Source organism: Lemur catta, chromosome 9, assembly GCF_020740605.2.
Source record: "Lemur catta isolate mLemCat1 chromosome 9, mLemCat1.pri, whole genome shotgun sequence".
Taxonomy (NCBI): Eukaryota; Metazoa; Chordata; class Mammalia; order Primates; family Lemuridae; genus Lemur; species Lemur catta.
This window is the reverse complement of record NC_059136.1, coordinates 9,555,568-9,571,800: the sequence shown is the minus strand read 5'-3', so window position 1 is coordinate 9,571,800 and position 16,233 is coordinate 9,555,568. Positions and strand designations below refer to the sequence as shown.

General features: G+C 51.1%; 1 protein-coding gene across 2 annotated transcripts in view; it reads right to left on the bottom strand.

Moving 5' to 3' along the window:
* SLCO3A1 (solute carrier organic anion transporter family member 3A1) overlaps nucleotides 1–16,233 on the bottom strand; it is a 285,640-nt gene that overhangs the window by 71,157 nt on the left and 198,250 nt on the right. The window lies entirely within an intron of this gene.

Here is a 16,233-nt window from a genome sequence, read left to right as displayed (position 1 = left end):
AGATAACTCATTTAATCTAGGTTGGCTAAGATTTGCCAGCACTCATTGTGAAAACTCAGGAATTCTTGTGAAGTGACAAGAATCTAAGCCACAGTTTTTTTTCCAAATGTAATGAAATGCTTATAAGCCCCTAAATTTAGCAAATAACGAAGTTCACACAATGGTATGCTTTGAGAACATTTAATTAGATACTTAGTAATTCCAATTTTGCAATCCCCCCCCCTCTATATTTTGAAGTCATGTTATCGTGTTGTTGCCGGAACAGCTGTTTAGGATGTACGCTTTTCTGTAGGACTTGGGAAGACGACAGGTCCTGGGTGGTGCTTTCAGTATCTGATGGATGTAGTACCCAGAATTTTGCACAGACATTTTAGATCATTCTGGGAAAAGCACTCAACCCAAACTAAAACCCACAGGTTGTATCTATTTAATTAAATTTCATTTTGGTAGACATTTCCCGAGCATCGACAGTTCTCTAAGCCCCGGGGATAAAAATAAGAGTAAAGAAGTAGCATTTTCCTTATGATGCTGGCCATCTGATGGGGAAAATCAATACATGGGAATTCCAACCCAAACAGACAGCAGGAAGGGTGGGTACTAACAGGTCCACACGGGCACCTGAAGAACAGGGTAAGCTCAGTGGACGGCACCTCTCCAGCCGGTCTGTTTGCAGGGGTAGGTCAACTGTGCCTGAATTCTCTCAGTGATGGTATCATGGAGCCAATCCAATATTCACCCACTCAATTGACATTTACTGAGCTCCTTCCCTGTGCCAAGCACTATCCTTAGAGTTGGGGATCCAGCACTGAACCAAACAGTCAAAAATCCCAGCCTTCATAAAGCCCGTGGACTTGGAGAGGGGAAAAATCACCTCAGAAACTGCAGACAGGAACTCAAATGGTTGCTAAATACTGGACAAGGGAAGCCATGTCTTCCCAACTTATAGACAGGAACCTAGAACCCCAGAGCAAGCCCTTCAAAGAGGCTTACAGAAATGTTGGATGAAGAAAAGAATGAGAAAAGATGTTTTATATTACAGGAACATGGATGAATCCATGCTTAGCATAATCCTACTCTGTGATTTGAAACCTGGAAGTTCAGCTGTCACAAAATAGTCACTCCATAGCCAGCCAGACACCCCCAGATCTTATTTCCGTTAATAAGAGGAATTTTAAAAAATGAAAATGTGTCACTTTGGAGAGCAGCAATGTCCACATTATTAGCACATTCCCTCTGGTTTGTCAAAACTGAGATTAGGATAACCAGAGAAAATCGGGAGGGGGCTACTAGAAAAGTCGGAAACACAAGGATCTTTCAGGTGTGGGCTAGAATTCGGGGGCTGTCCCCAGTGGAGTTAGGGAGCAGAACTGATCTTGGCCCCGTTCTTTGGGGGAGGGAAGAGCAGCTGGAAGAGACGCTGAGACAGCAGCGGGGGGCGGGGGGCGGCGTGGAAAGCAGCTGTCCAGGGCAGGAGCAGCGCCCACGCCAGACTGAAGAGGTTTCTGCCTCGGGGCGAAGTGAAGCCAGCCACGTCCTCCCGCCGAGGCCGCAGGCTGCGGTGGGTGAGCCACCGGTCAGAGTTACGGGCGCTCTAGAGACAGCCCAGCCAGCAAACTAGCTGCTCAGGCCTTCCCAAAGGAAAGGGACACAGGGCCCAGGAACACGAGTGTCCTGCCGAGGGTGCTGCACGTAGGTACTCTTCTCACACAGCATCGATACTCCCGGCTCCGACCCTTGGCAGCCCCAGCCCCACCACCCGTCCTTCCATTAAAATGAAATAAATCCTCCAAACAACATAATCATCGCCGAGCCGTGCCCTAAAGACCGAATGATGAAAATTATCATTAATACTTAATCACTGGGGAAAAAGAAACCGCCAAGGAGCTGAAGAGCTGGTGCGGAGACGGTGCTGTTACCCTACACTTGGGGACGGTGGAGACGAGAGCGAGGATGGCCAGACGCCACGGAACAGCTGGGGCTCCCCAGGCCCTGGGGCTCCCGCCTCCTGCAGAGAAGCAAGGGCGTCCCTCAAGCTGCGGACCTCGGCTGTCCACGGGAGCCCCAGAGGGTGCAGACTGGCCAGTGACCTGGGCTGGTGGCTCAGACAGGGGACAGCAGTGGCCTGCTGTGGGGACACCATGCCCCAAGGCGGCCTCTCCACCCGGCCGAGGGCACCTCCGACTGCAGATCTTCTAAGAGAGGGTGTGGGTTTGCCCCCCGTCTGGGCTGTGGCTCTCCATCTCAGCCGGGTGGAGTTCTCCTCCCACGCCAGAGACAGCCGACAGGCCCCAACTCCAAAAACCAGTGAAAGACGCCAGGTGCACGTATTTTCATGTCAAGGGCATTTCCCCCCACAGACGAAATCTCTAGGGGCATTTTCGAAGTCACTGCCCCTCAGAGAGATGTCCAGGTAAACCCCCAGCAGCAGCGTGTTCTCAAACATTTTTCAAAGGACAGTCCAGCAGCGGGGATGTGGGAGGGACCTTCACGCCTCGAGAAGGGCCCTTCACCTCAGAAACATCGCAGTGCAGAGACTCGAATGAAGCGGCTTCAGAGGGCACAGCCCTGGGTCTTTGGGGACAGCTGGTCCCGAGGACGTGCGAGGCAGGCTACGCGCTCTCAGAAAGGTTACTTGTGGATTGGCTTCCTTGGCTGTTCCTTGAATTCACCCCGCCAGGCTGTGATTGTGTTCTTACTTGTTTAGCAAAGTCGCTTCTAATGTTCTGCCTCAACAGGAGAGAGACAGATCGCCAGGCACCAAAATCCAGGGTGTGCAGCACGGAGGGCCGGCGCCTCCAGGTGCAGGAGAGAATGCTCGGTGGCTCAGGGCTGCGCCCTGCTGTCTGGGGATCCATGTGCGCGGTGGGGAGGGTGCTGTGGCACAGGAGAGCCTGGGACAGAGAGCAGAGAGACTGAAGGCACCTTCTGTGCCACCACCCTGTGTGACAGAAAGCGTTTCACACACTTAACCTCCTGGAATCCTTTCAAGGACCTGATGGGGAAACCCGCTGGGCCCAGTTCACAGCTGAATAAACGGGATCTTAGAGGTTTAGGGCCTGCCCAGAACGCAGCACGACAGCAGCACGGTGGGAGGGATCCAAGGCCAGGTGTCTCCGACCCCCTAAGGGGAAAGCCCAGGTGAGAGCATGGACGCCCAAGTTCAAATCTCAGCTCTACCACTTCCCAGCTGCGTGAACCTTGGACAAGGTATACTTTAACCTCCTCATGCCTCAGTTTCCTCATTTGCAAAATGGAGATAATAACAGACTGACATCACAGGGTTGTGGCGAGGATTTAATGACCTCATGTTTGCAAACCCCTTAGAACTGCATCTGGCACACAGAAAGAACCAGGGGCGCCTTTGGCAAATAGATGATGCCCGGTCTCTCCTACTACGATGAAAGCCAATGCGCACCTGGGTTCCTGGTCTTTCTCTTTTCAAAGCTCACATCACCCTCCGTACCTAATTTCCTAGAGCCACCCTCAGCGGGAGTGGGAGTTGGGCAGGGGCAGGGGGCAGCCAGGCCCAGGGGAGGGTTCTTGCTGGGACGCCGCTGTAATCCAGAGCCTCACCAGGGGCCAGACGGACCCCTCGCCAGGCCAAGCACGTTGCATACGGGACGTGAACCTGGCTTCCTAGGGACAAGATGACCGGACAAAGGGAGCAGGGGCCTTGTGCAGGAATGGGATGACCCCTGGGGTGATCGAGCTCTGGCATCCTGGCCTGTGCACAGGCCTTCTGTAAGTTGCATTAGTGTAAATCTTCAGTTCCCAAACTGTGTGCCCAGGCACACAGGGGAATTAAAGCTGTAGATGGAATTAAGGTTGCTAATCAGCTGACCTTAAAATAAAAAGATTATACTGCATCGTCCCCATGGGCCCAATGTCATCACAGGGTCCTTTAAATGTGGAAGAGGGAAGCAGAGGAGTCAGAGAAGGAGCTGTGATGACAGAACTAGAGAGAGGGACGTGAGAAAGACGTGACTAGTCGTGCTGGCTTTGAAATAGTGGGCAGCCTCTAGAAGTTAGAAAAGGCAAGAAAATGAATTTTCTTCTCCAGAAGGGACTGCAGCCCTGCCAGCACCTTGATTTCAGCCCAGGGAGACCCAATATGGACTTCTGACCTCCAGAAGCATAAGATAACCAATTTGTCTTGTTTTATGTCACTAAGCATGCAGTACTTTATCATAGCAGTGAGAGTAAACTACTACAACTGGTGAGCAAATTTGAGGAAGGGCTAGGTGTAATTCCAAGGCTTCTTAGATCTTTAACTGCTATTATGCATGAATAGGATGTTTCATGAAGCGTTTGTGTTAATTATCTGACCACAGAACCTTTTTTTGTGGCTCATTTCTCACATGTGGTGTTGCACAGTCTGAGACACCGGAGTAGACGCTAAGCCTCCCGAGGCAGAGACGGTGCCTCGTTCTTCTTTATGTTCCTAGTCAGGCCCCGTGCTGATGCACTGCGGGCTCACATCTGTGAAAGGACGTGTGAAGGAGAGCAGTCGCATGAGGCCGTGCAGAGGAGGAGTGAGCAACTCGCCTTGGCAGTGGCCTGCGCAAGCTCACCTGGCCAGGGAGGGCAGAGCTGGAACTCAGACCGCAACCTGCTACCCCCTGCACAGGGCTCTTGCCCAAGCCCCTCTGCACCTGCTGCTCTCAGTGCTGGGGACTCTCCCATTCAACATGCCACCTTCTAGATGCAATGTGACCATGGGACTCACCACTGAGCCTTCACCAGGGGTCAGGCCAGGTGCATATACCCAGGAGAAAAATTTGGAAATACAACCAGAAACTTCTATTTGGAATTTAGTGGTCCAGGAAGAAATATTCAACTTTATTACTATTACTGATACACGATAATTAACAAAGGTACCAAAGAACACCATGTTTGTGGAATGTGACAAACTGATTCTAAGTTGTTCATGGAAATGCTAAAGGCCAAGACCAGTCTAGACACTTTCGAAGAAGCAGAACAGTTGTCAAAATTTGGCCTAGCGGATGTCAGGATTTCTCTTAAAGCCGTAACAATGAAGACAATGTGCTTTACGCACAAGGAACAACGGATATACCAACAAAGCGAAAGAGACAGCCCAGAAACAAACCCACACCTACACGGACACTTGACTTACAGCACAGTGGACATTATAAAGCAGTGACACAAAGGATAATCTTTTTCATAAATGCTGCTGGGACTACTTGAAATTATAGGGGGAAAAACCTAACCCTACTTCACAGCACATGTAAAAATCAATTCTAAGTGGATTAGAGACCTTAAGTGTGAAAACAAAGCAATAAAGCTTGTACAAGATGATAAAGTACCTTTATGATGTTGGGTGTAGGGAAAAATTTCTTAAACCAAACAGAAAGCATTAGCTATTGAAAGAAAAGCTTGATAAATCAGTCTACGTGACAATCAACAACTTCATTCATTAGATTCAACAGAACAGCCCACTAAGAAAGTAAAAATGTGGGAAAATACATGTGTCACATACATCTTTTTACAATATACATAAGAATCAAAGGGCTCCTATCTAAGACTACATAAAATGACTATAAATTAATGATAAAAAGACAAACCAGTAGAAAAATGCACAGAAACATTAACAGGCATTTCACAAAAGAGGAAGTCCAAATGATATGAAAATACAAAAAATATGAAAAACATGAAAATATGAACAAATACTCAATGGCACTAGAATTCAGGAAAATGTAAATTCAGGCCACAATGAACTACCATTACATTCTCAGCTGGTTAATGAGTTTGATGATACCAAGTGTTGGCAAGGATCTGAAACTCTTGCACCCTGCCAGTGTGAGTGTAAATTGGACAACTACTTCAGCAGTGTCTAAAAAACTGAAGACCAATTAATTCAATGACACACAATTCTTACTCCTAGGTAAATCTCCACAGGAAACATGCTAATATACTGGGAGATGCACCCAAGAATGCCTGGACCAGCACTATTCATAAGATTTTCAAACTGGAAACATCTCAAATGCCTATAAAACAAACTGTGATCTCTCCATACTCTAGGACACAGCAAAGAAAACAAATTATCTACAGGATGATCATCAACAACATGGATGAATCGTAAAGACACGATGCCAAGGAAAAGAAATAGTGGGATTCCACTTATATAGGATTAAAAACCGCAAAATTACACTCTTTGATGGCATATACCGAGGCAGTCAAACTATAAAGAAAACCAGGGAAATGAACGTGATAGAAGTCAGGATTGTGGTTACTGCCGGGGCAGGCAGGGAGTCATGATCAAGAAGGAGCCTGGCAGGGTCGGGGAAGGAGGTCCACTGGAGCTGCTTTGTGCTTGACTTGTATACAGCCTATGTGGGTGTTTGTTTCACAACAAATTATAAGCTGTAGATCTACGCTTTGTGCAAAAACATGTTTGTCATATTTTTCATATAGACACATGTGTGTGCACCTGTGATACATGTGATAATAGATACATATATCCAAGTGGCTCCTGATTGAGCACTTACTGTATGATGCAGAGACTGCACTATGTGATTTATACATGTTATCTGATGATTCCTTCTAACAACGAATGAGTTAGGTGCCATCATCTTTCTGCATTGTTTTGTCCAAGGAACTGAGGCTCACTTAATACCTTGCCCCATGGCACGTGGCTTTTAGGTGGCGGCTTAACCACTGCACACTTCTGCAGAACTGCGTCCCCAGTTAGCTCAAGCACAAAAAAACAAGGTTAAAGAACAAAAACATATCAAACTCCAAACTGCTATTCAAAAGCAGCTGGTTGAAATGAGGAAGCCATTTACATGCATGGACACGCCACTCGGAAATCAATACTGGCGGCGGGAGGTCCTGCGACTGGCCTTCGCGAGGCAGGTGGGGTGCGGAGAAGAGTGGGTTCTGGCGCTGGGCTGGATGTGGAGCCAGCTGCCACCACTTCACTGCCGGGAGAACGGGGAGGTCCCTCAGCTGCTCTATGCTGGTTCCTGGGTCTGAAGGACGCTAATAAGACATATGTTACACGGCTGTAGTGAGGAATACATGAAAGCAAATGTAGGGTCCAGTGTGACCCCTGACACAGGTGAAGCACTTTACAAACGTCAGTTTCCACCGATGCCTACAGTGGAAGATACCGTGCGTGCCTGTGCCTCCCAGCTCCATCCCGCCCTGAGTCTTCTGCAGCCAGGCTCACTTGAAGGCCTGCTCTCGGCAGAGACACCATCACTGGCTGGCTACGGTGGCACACGAAGCACTGTCTGCAGAAAATGTGGACCCTCCCTTCTGAACCTTTATTTTTCTCTTTCCCGAAGCCTGGCAAGGGGCCTGGCTCTCTCCTGCCAGGGCTGGGAGAGCAGAGCGAAGACTGCCCAAGGAGCTGCAGGCACCTGCCACCTGGTGGCAGGAACTCTGGATGCCGCTGCAAGCAAAGGTGGACAGGCCCTTGAGAGACCCAGGGACTTCTGCCAGCGCCTCTATTCACTTTGCAAATTAAGCAAATCCATTGGTATTTCTGCCTCAGTCTCCCTATGTGGACAAAAACACAGAGACCATCTGCCTGCAGGGAGGGGCAGTGTCAGGTGTGTCTGCGAGCATGGCACGAGTGCTCCCTGTGCCTCAGTTCCCTCTTCTGTAAAATGGGCTGACAAAACCCCTACCTCCTAGGGAGGCTTTGAGGATCAAATGTGTAAATGCACAAAAAGGGCTTCAGATCAGTTCCTGGAACATGACATTCTTGAAAAACATTGGCTATTATTCATTCTTGTCACCGGTGCCTCCAACAGTAGGATTTTCCTTTTCTGCTTCCTGAGTTTTACTTTTTTGATCACTTAGGTAAGTGACGCTTACTTCAGAGAATGTGGAAAATATAGAATCATACCAAGAAATAACATCATTATCATATTTCTCTTTAGCTATTATATTTGTATTGTATTTCTTTCCTACATGTTTTCCATTCATAGACAGTATACATTAATTTAAAGACAAAACCCCTTTTATTCATTTTAAAAGAAACATGCTCATTAAGGATGACCTGAGAATAAACCGAGCACAGACAGGCAGCAAAACACAGTGGCCAAGGACACAGACCCTGGAGCTGGACGGCCAGGGTTTGCAGTCATGAGCTGTGTGACCTTCAGAAAGTTCGTTACCTTCTCTGGGCCTCCGCACTCTCATCTGAGAGTGGGGCTGCTAATAGTTTTGATGCTTAAGTGACTAATGCGTGACAGGGGCTTTCCACAGTGCCTGGTCTAGAGCACGTTTTAGCTGTCACTACTGTAAAGACGACGGCACAAATCGCCACCTCTCCCCACCCAGAAAGAAACACTGATAGCCATTTAGATATTCCCTTCTAGTCTGCACCTATGCACAAGGTTTATTTTTTAGAGTAATTTTTTAAAAATAAATACTCAACATAGCTCTCCTAATGACAGAAATCCTATAGACAAATGATAAGATTCTCTAAAGAATATATTCCTGAAGGACAGAATTATCTATCGCAACAGAACTTCAGGTGCTGAGGGAATGGAATTGCAAGGACCAGGCATTTCTCGGCTGTCCTTGGGAGGGTGGTGAAGGAGGGACCCAGCGTTCTTGGGAGTCACGCTGCCCGGTGCCCAAGCCCCTGCTGGGATCCTCCTGACCGGGGAGGGCACCTGAGGACACTGAGATCTCATGTGACAGTCCTGACTTCTTAACGGTGACTAGGACAACACCGCGCAGGGCAGTGGAAGGGCAGAGCTGAGGGTTCTGTGTGTGACAAAGTGAGAGATCCCTCCGGGAGAAGTCTGTGGTTTCCTTTGGAGGGATCCTAAGATTTGCCCGGTACAACCTAGAGGAAACAAGAAAACGGTCTCCCCTGTAGTGTCGCACTGAGCTGGCACACGTGGGTGAAGACATCCGCCTCCCTAGAAGGAAGGCGGTCTAATTAATCTTTTGGTTTTGTCTGATTGTAGAGGTAATACATTCAGAAAGGGGAAAAACACCATCATCCCCTGAAGCTGTCATTTTCTTTAGATCTTTATCCCTTCTGACATATACGAGGTCAAACAATAATTCTCGTGACTCCTTGACAAGTATTATGATGTTCTTTTTGTAGATGAGAAAACAGAAGCTCAGAGAGGTCAGTCAGTTGCCTCAAGGTCACACAGCTTGTACACGGTGGAAGTGGAGTGGAACTCAGGCCTCCAGGACTTAGTTTTTAGGAAAAGAACAGATATCATGGTATAGCCGTGAAGGCTTTGGAATCAGCCAGATCCGACTCCAACTAGGTTGGGGTCCTGGTTATACTTCTCAATTTCTGCATGATTCCCTCCCCAACTCTGAGACTGGGAATGACAATAGCTCCCTTGCCGAACAGCAAGGATATGCAATGCACGCAAAGCTTCTACTGTCTGCAATGTAACAGATGCTTTCTAGAATTATCTCGTGTCTCAGGAATGACGAATCTGAGAATGGAGGCCTGTGTGGCTGGTCTCCCCTAGGTGCCTGTCTCTTTAGCTGGGCTCAGGGGAGTTTTAACCCTAGGTGGTCCCCTCAGGCGGGAAGAGTGAGGTGGAAACTCGGGTTAGTGGTGGCTCATCCCCACTAGAGGGCAGCACCAGCCTAGAAAAGAGAGCGATTCCAGGCTTGTTGAACACCCTTGCCGGGCACTTCCTAACTGCCTATGAAACTCTCCATCAGAGCTTTGCTTTGCTCATTTACCATTTGCCTTCTGTGCCCTCAATTTATACAAATGTACTCCCGTGTCTTGAAATCTGCAGGCTGAACGTTCTCCCCTCAGAAGGAGCGTTCTGCATCATACGTGCATGAATAAAACATGATCCATAAACAGCAAGAAACCTGCAAAACATGCAATGCATATTTATCCAGTGCCCACTGCCGACTGCCTGCCAGCATTACGTAACTGACCTTGCTTATGTCTGAGGCGGCAACGGAGGAGGGGGATGAAGAGGGCAAAGAGGTGACCATTCATTGAGCGCATATTACGTGCCAGACACTGCGCATAATCTGTGTGACAGAATTATTGCCTGCAAAGTTTATCAGCAAAACAGCACGCTAAGGTTGCTAAGCCCACCAGCTTATGCACGTCTCCCCACATTATCACACCTATTGTCTCTTAGGTCAGATACATCCCTGGGTCTCAAACTTGGCTGCACATTAGAATTACCTGGGAAACTTTAAAAATATTAATCCCTGGGTCCCGCCCTTAGAGATTCAGATGAAGTTGGTCTGGGGTGCAGCTTGGGCACTGGGCTTTTCCCAAGATCCCCAGGTGATTCTGCCTGGACTAGAGACTCTCTGCCCGCGTTCACCTTGACCGAGCTTTCTTTCCCGCTAAGAAGCACCAGCAGTGTCACCGGCACTGATCAAAGAACCAGCTGGTGTCCAAAATGCATCTGGGCCCTCAGGTTATGGGAAGGACATGGACGCTATCTGATATCTGCCCTGCAAGGTGGAGGGGAAGCCGGTCACTATGTGTGACCAGTCCAAGGTCACCGAGCATGGTGGCAGAACCTGAATCTCTTGTGCAGTCAGCCAGAGCAGCTCTATATGCTGCCACAATTGTGCACACTCACCTACAGGGCTCTGCCTGGTGTACCCAGCATGGCCCCTGGGACACCAGGTGTGGACCCTACCCCTATGCAGTCTCTGCACCTTGCTGGTGCTGGTCCTCAGCCCCATTTCTCCCTCTCCTGCAGGCCCCTAGCAGTGCATCAAAGTCCTACCCCCCATTCAAAGCCTCCCTTAAATACCACCTCCAAGGGGCTTTCCTAGATTTTCTCTCTTTTTCCTTTGCCTTCCCTCTTCTGCTATAGCATCTGGGCTGAGGCTTATTTTATAGTTCTGCTTATAGTCTGCCTGGATGCAAAACCAAAAGTTTCATGTATTGAGCATATCATAATAATTGTAGGCTCAGGGAAGGCAGAGACCATGTTTAAAAACAAACAACAAAAATCCTCTTTTTCCATAGTGGCAGTACAGCCCTTTGATTAGAGAAGGGACCAAGTTTGTTTGTTGACCAGTAAACCAATTAGCACCCAGGCCTGGGGTAAGAAGCCCTAGAATAATGGAGAAGGGTGTTTCTAGTAGATGTCACCCTACAACAAGGCTAGACTATTCCAGGATGCTCACTGGTCAAAGCTTCAGCTGTTGCCAGTCTTGGTTTCTCAACCCAGCTAAGTAGCTTCTTTTCTTTCTCTCCAGCCCCTGCAGCACCTTACTGGGGCAAGGACATAGGCCTCTCTGGCTGGCTGGCTGGCAAGAGGCAGGAAATGCACCCCAAAAACAACAGAGTGCACCTTCCTGAAGGGCCCACATCCTGTTTGTGAGCCAAGCAGGGTCCTCCCAGACACTCTCTAGGGACGTCCTATCAGATGCAGGTCTTTCCGGCTCCCTGCTGGCCCCACCCCAGCTTCTAGCAGTCAGTGAAGAGACGGCAGGACCTGGTGTCTCGAGTCTCAGCTTGGAGGCCCTGCAGGGCCACTGAGCAGCAGCAGGAGGCTGTGTTCCAGGCACGTGGCCCCTCAGCCTTGGTGACTCCATCTGCGAAACTGGGCAGTGACTTTCCCTGCTCACCTGAACTCTGTCCCCACCAAATCCATGCTAAAGCCCCGGTCCCCACTACTCAGTATGTGACTGTATTTGGAGATTGGCCTTTAAGGAGGTGATTTTGTTAAACTGAGGCCTTTAGGGTGGGCCCTAGTTCAATCTGACTGGTGTCCTTATAAGAAGAGGGACTTTGGACACACAGACACCAGGGCCGCACATGCACAAAGACCATGCGAGGACACAGCGAGAAGGAGAGGCCTCAGGGGAAACCAAACCTGCCCACACCTTGATCTCAGACTTCCGGCCTCCGAAACTGTAAGAAGATAAACACCCACTGTTTGAGCCACCGGTGCATGGCACTTTGTTATGGCAGCCCCAGCAAGCTAACACGGCTCTCTAGGCTGGCGTGAGGATCACTTGTGGCAATGCGTGGGGGGGGGAGGGAGGGGAGAGAGAGAGAGAGAGAGAGAGAGAGACAGAGAGAGAGAACCTGGAAGCTGCAGTGAGCCACCCAGGTGGCGTGCGGTATTTTAGATGCAAATGTCCAGCCTATGACCCTTAACAAAGCCCTGGCAGAACCCCCAGATGCCAGGATGGAATCAATGGACCGCACACCTGTACGGGCCCTTGCCCTGGTCAGGCCCAGCCGGATGGCAAACCAGCAGGGCACCCTCGTGTTATTTATTACCTCTGGACCCCTCGCCGTGCCCACCTGTGGGCAGGCTTGGAAATAATTTCCTAAAGGTTGTGCACAAGAGAAACTGTTTTCTCACAGGCGTGAGCTTGAGTGGTAGAAAACCCACAGGACGTCAGACAGGAGACTGCCCCGCTCACGGCACAGGGCTGGGCTGGTCTGGAGCAGGTCTGGCGCCACCCGGCAGGCTGAGGGCTGGGTTCCAGCACTTTCCCTGCACTCGCTCATTTAATCCTCACCACGAGGAATCTGGGGGTTAGAAACTGAGGCGTAGAGAGATTAAGTAACTCGGTCTAGGATACATGTAAACGGGAAGCGGAAATGAAAAGGAGGCGAAGGATTTGGGAAAAGGGAGGAAGGCGGGAAGAAGGCGGGCGAGGGAGTGCATGGGCCAAGGCCTAGGGGGGTGGGAGAGGCCCAGGATGTGAGGGGAGCCCTGGGAACCGGCGAAGGTCGCGGTGAGGCTCCGCAAGAAAGGACTGAGCCGCAGCTGGTCAACGGGGACGTGCGGAGGTCAGGCGGTGACACGCCTGTCGCAGGGAGCATGGGCAGCTCCTGGGCGTCCTGCGCAAGCTGTGTTGGGAAGATAAACCTGGAGCGGGACGCAAGGGCAATGGAGGGAAAGCGAGCCAGCAGGCAGCAGGGACACTGGTCTGCATTCGGAGTGTGGCGGTGGGGCCAGGATGGGGACTTGGACCAGCTGGAGCCGCAGCTGCCTCTGGCCACTGTGGGAGAGGAGGTTTGTGTTTCCTGTCTTCCCGCAGGGGCGCTGCACCCCTGGCGCATGGGACGGAATTGGCTGTCCCCCGGGGGACCTTGCAGGGCCTCAAGTACCCCCCCCCCTCACTGGGCTGGCCACGTCCCGGACAGCTCCTGTAGGAGAGGTCGGTCTTGCCACCTCCCGGGGCACAGCCCGCATCCTCAAAGGGTACTTTCGATGCCGTGGTGGATTTTCTCAGGGCCTCAGGGAGACGTGCACCGCGGAGCGCTGCCGTGGAGTCCCCGAGGCCCGGACAACCTCAGGCCTGAGCCCACACGTCAGGGACGCAGCAGGCCCCGTATCGGAGGTCAGGCCCTGTGCCACGCAGCTCTGGGGACAGGCCCGGCCCCAGCGGACAGGGCCCCCAAAGTCAATTCGCAGTTCTTGGTGAGTATTTCTCACCCTTGTTCACCGGCGTGCTCAGGTGTTCACCCAACGGGGATATGGTGACCTAATTCTGTCTTCGCTGCTGGACAGTGGAAAACCCACTGCCACCACGATCCAGCCCCGGTGATGCCATCGCTAACGGCAACCACAAAATGACTTTCCATTAAATACCTGCCCTGTGCCAGAGGCTTCAGACGTCACGTATAATTTAACCCTCACAACGGCTCTGAGATGTAGGTGTCTCCATCTCCAGTTTACAAATGAAGAAACTGAGGCACAGAGACGCTAGAGCACCAGCCTACAGCCACATCACTGTATGGGTGCCCTGGTCCTGTGGGATCCTACGTTTCTTCCCACTGACCTCTCAGCAAGAGGAAACAGCAGCAGGAGGGTTGAGGGCCATTTAAACCCTCCCAACTCTGAACTAATTTTAAGGAAATCTAATTAATTCCAAAGGAACCAGCGTCTGCGGGGGCTGGGGACCCTGCTCTGAGCCGTAACCCACCTGGTCTTGAGGGAGGCGGAACCGGACTCGAGTGCCACAGGGGCTCTACTTGGGACTCCAGTCCTTACTCGCAGCAAGAGGGACTCCGGCCTTAGTTTCCCCGTCCTAGACAAGTGTGCCCTCAACAAGTGTGTGCCCCACCATCGGTGGAAATGGCAGTAAATGCTTAGGCATGTCCTCTTGTCACCAGAGGGAGCCAGATGCCTTCTCATGCCAGGGACTGCCTGCCTCACCAGCCTGGCAGGGGCTGTGCAAGTCAGGATAGGACGGTCACCGGCTCCTCTGAGGGTGTCCCCCATCCCACCTGTAGGAGGACACAGCAGGGGCCAATGAGTTTGACAGATCTGTGGTTATCGGTGAATAGTCCCTATGCTGTGTCTGTCAAACAACCATCTCCAACATGCCCAAGAAGGGAAGGGAGGCCTCTGTTACCCCAACCTTACACAGTCTGTACTTGATTCAGTTCATCTTCCTAGAACTAGCTGAATCCTGCCTCTCCCCTGTTTTAAACTCTCAGGGGCTCCCTATAGACTTTGGCTTGGCACCGTCACAGGTAGGGGCAGGGTCTTGATACGAGGCTGCATAAGTATATGCTGTGCTGGGGGGACCAGCCTCTGACAGCAGGCTGGGGGCACCCAGACAGGCGGGGACCTGGCCCACAGCCTTAGAGAGCACCCCAAACGGCAGGGGCTGACCTGGCTCTGATGGTCACGTACAGTGTCCAAGGCGGCCAGTGAGCACCAGAGCCAGCCCGAGCAAAGAGTCAGAATCAGGCACTGGGGGAAGGGAGGGTGGGCTAGTGGCGGGTCCCTGGGGCACTGTCTCTCAGTGGATCCAGGCCCAGATTCCTGAACAGGAGGCCCTCCCTGTGCAGGAACAAACGAGCAGAGACTCAGTGATCACGCACAGGGTACAACACGGGGATGGGAGCTGGGATTCTGGGATGAAGCAGAAATCCTACCATCAAAGCTATATCCTGCACCCAGAAAAACTGACAGCAGCAATGTCCTGAATATGCCATAAAACATGGGTTGTAGCTACAGAAATCCTTCCTGTCTACATGCTGGGCTGGTGTCCTGAGGTCCCGACTAGGACAAGCAGACTGCGGAGGTGCCAGCCAGGTGGGGACCAGCTGCAGGCCACAGCTGCCTTCTCACCCCCCCAACCTCGCCTCCAGCAGTGCCCCTATGCCAGGGGTTTTGCTTGAAGAACTGTGGAAAACAGTCAAGGTGTGAGTGAAATGCAAATTTCACCCTGATTTATCACTAAGGGGGACACGGCTGCTTGCTTACATGTCAGTCTGCTGATTCCGGAGCCTGGAGAAATTCAAGGATGGATTATTAAACCCCGGATTTACGTATTCTGCGAGAAGGGAGCCGTCACTGTCAGAAGTTGACAGAGTTCAGCAGGAACAAGTCATGCCGGACCGACTTCATTTCCTCTGTGGTTTCTGATAGGGTCAGGAGGCTGATTAGATTGGGGGAAGTCGTAAACACATCAGGTTGCGAGGCAAGTACAGACTGGACAAAAGCACTCGCACGCGACACTCGAGAGGGAAACTGCACAGTGCTCGGATGCGGAGCCGGCTGAGCTGCTCCAAACCAACAGAGCAGGTGCGTGGAGTCTCGTCAAGCAACATGCAGCTCTCGGGTGGCAGCAGGAAGGCTCTCCCACCCTGGTCTCTACACACGTGACGGACACAGTGGCACGTTATAGCCATTTGAGAGACAAGGTTAATACACAAGGGGTGGATCGCGGGTTCAAGATGAATGAAATAGAGAATCCACGGACATGAACGATCGGGATGAAATACAGCCAGGATTCATGCAGAAGAACTTTAGCGTGGGGTGAGGGGGGTACGGTGCAGAGTGCCTCAAGGCAGGAAGAGCTTCGGTAGACTAGAGTCTCAGCACAAGCCCCCAACAGTGAGGCAGTTGTCGCCAGCACAACCTCGGTGGCATTGACAGGGTCAGGGATACAAAGGGGCGGCTCCCCTCCCCTGTTCTCATATAGTCAGTGCCCAGTAAGTCACTCTAGAATGTGGCTTGTAGAGAGGGCCATGCCATGCTGCTTTATCTCCTGGGAGACAGAGGGATCTAGAAGCCATGCCACGCAATAACAAAGGGACTGGAGACGTTTAGCTTTAGAAAGAATGGACAGGAGCCATGACAGAAGCACTGGCATGGGGAACGAGAGCTCAACCACCGTGTTTCTCTCCAGAAGCCAGAACCAGATTCAGAATGCAGTTACAATGACACAGAGGACAAGCAGCACGGAGCCCAGGAGACTGGCTGTCTCAGGAGGTAGTGAGCTGCTCAGCACCAAAGGTGTTCAAGTAGAGGC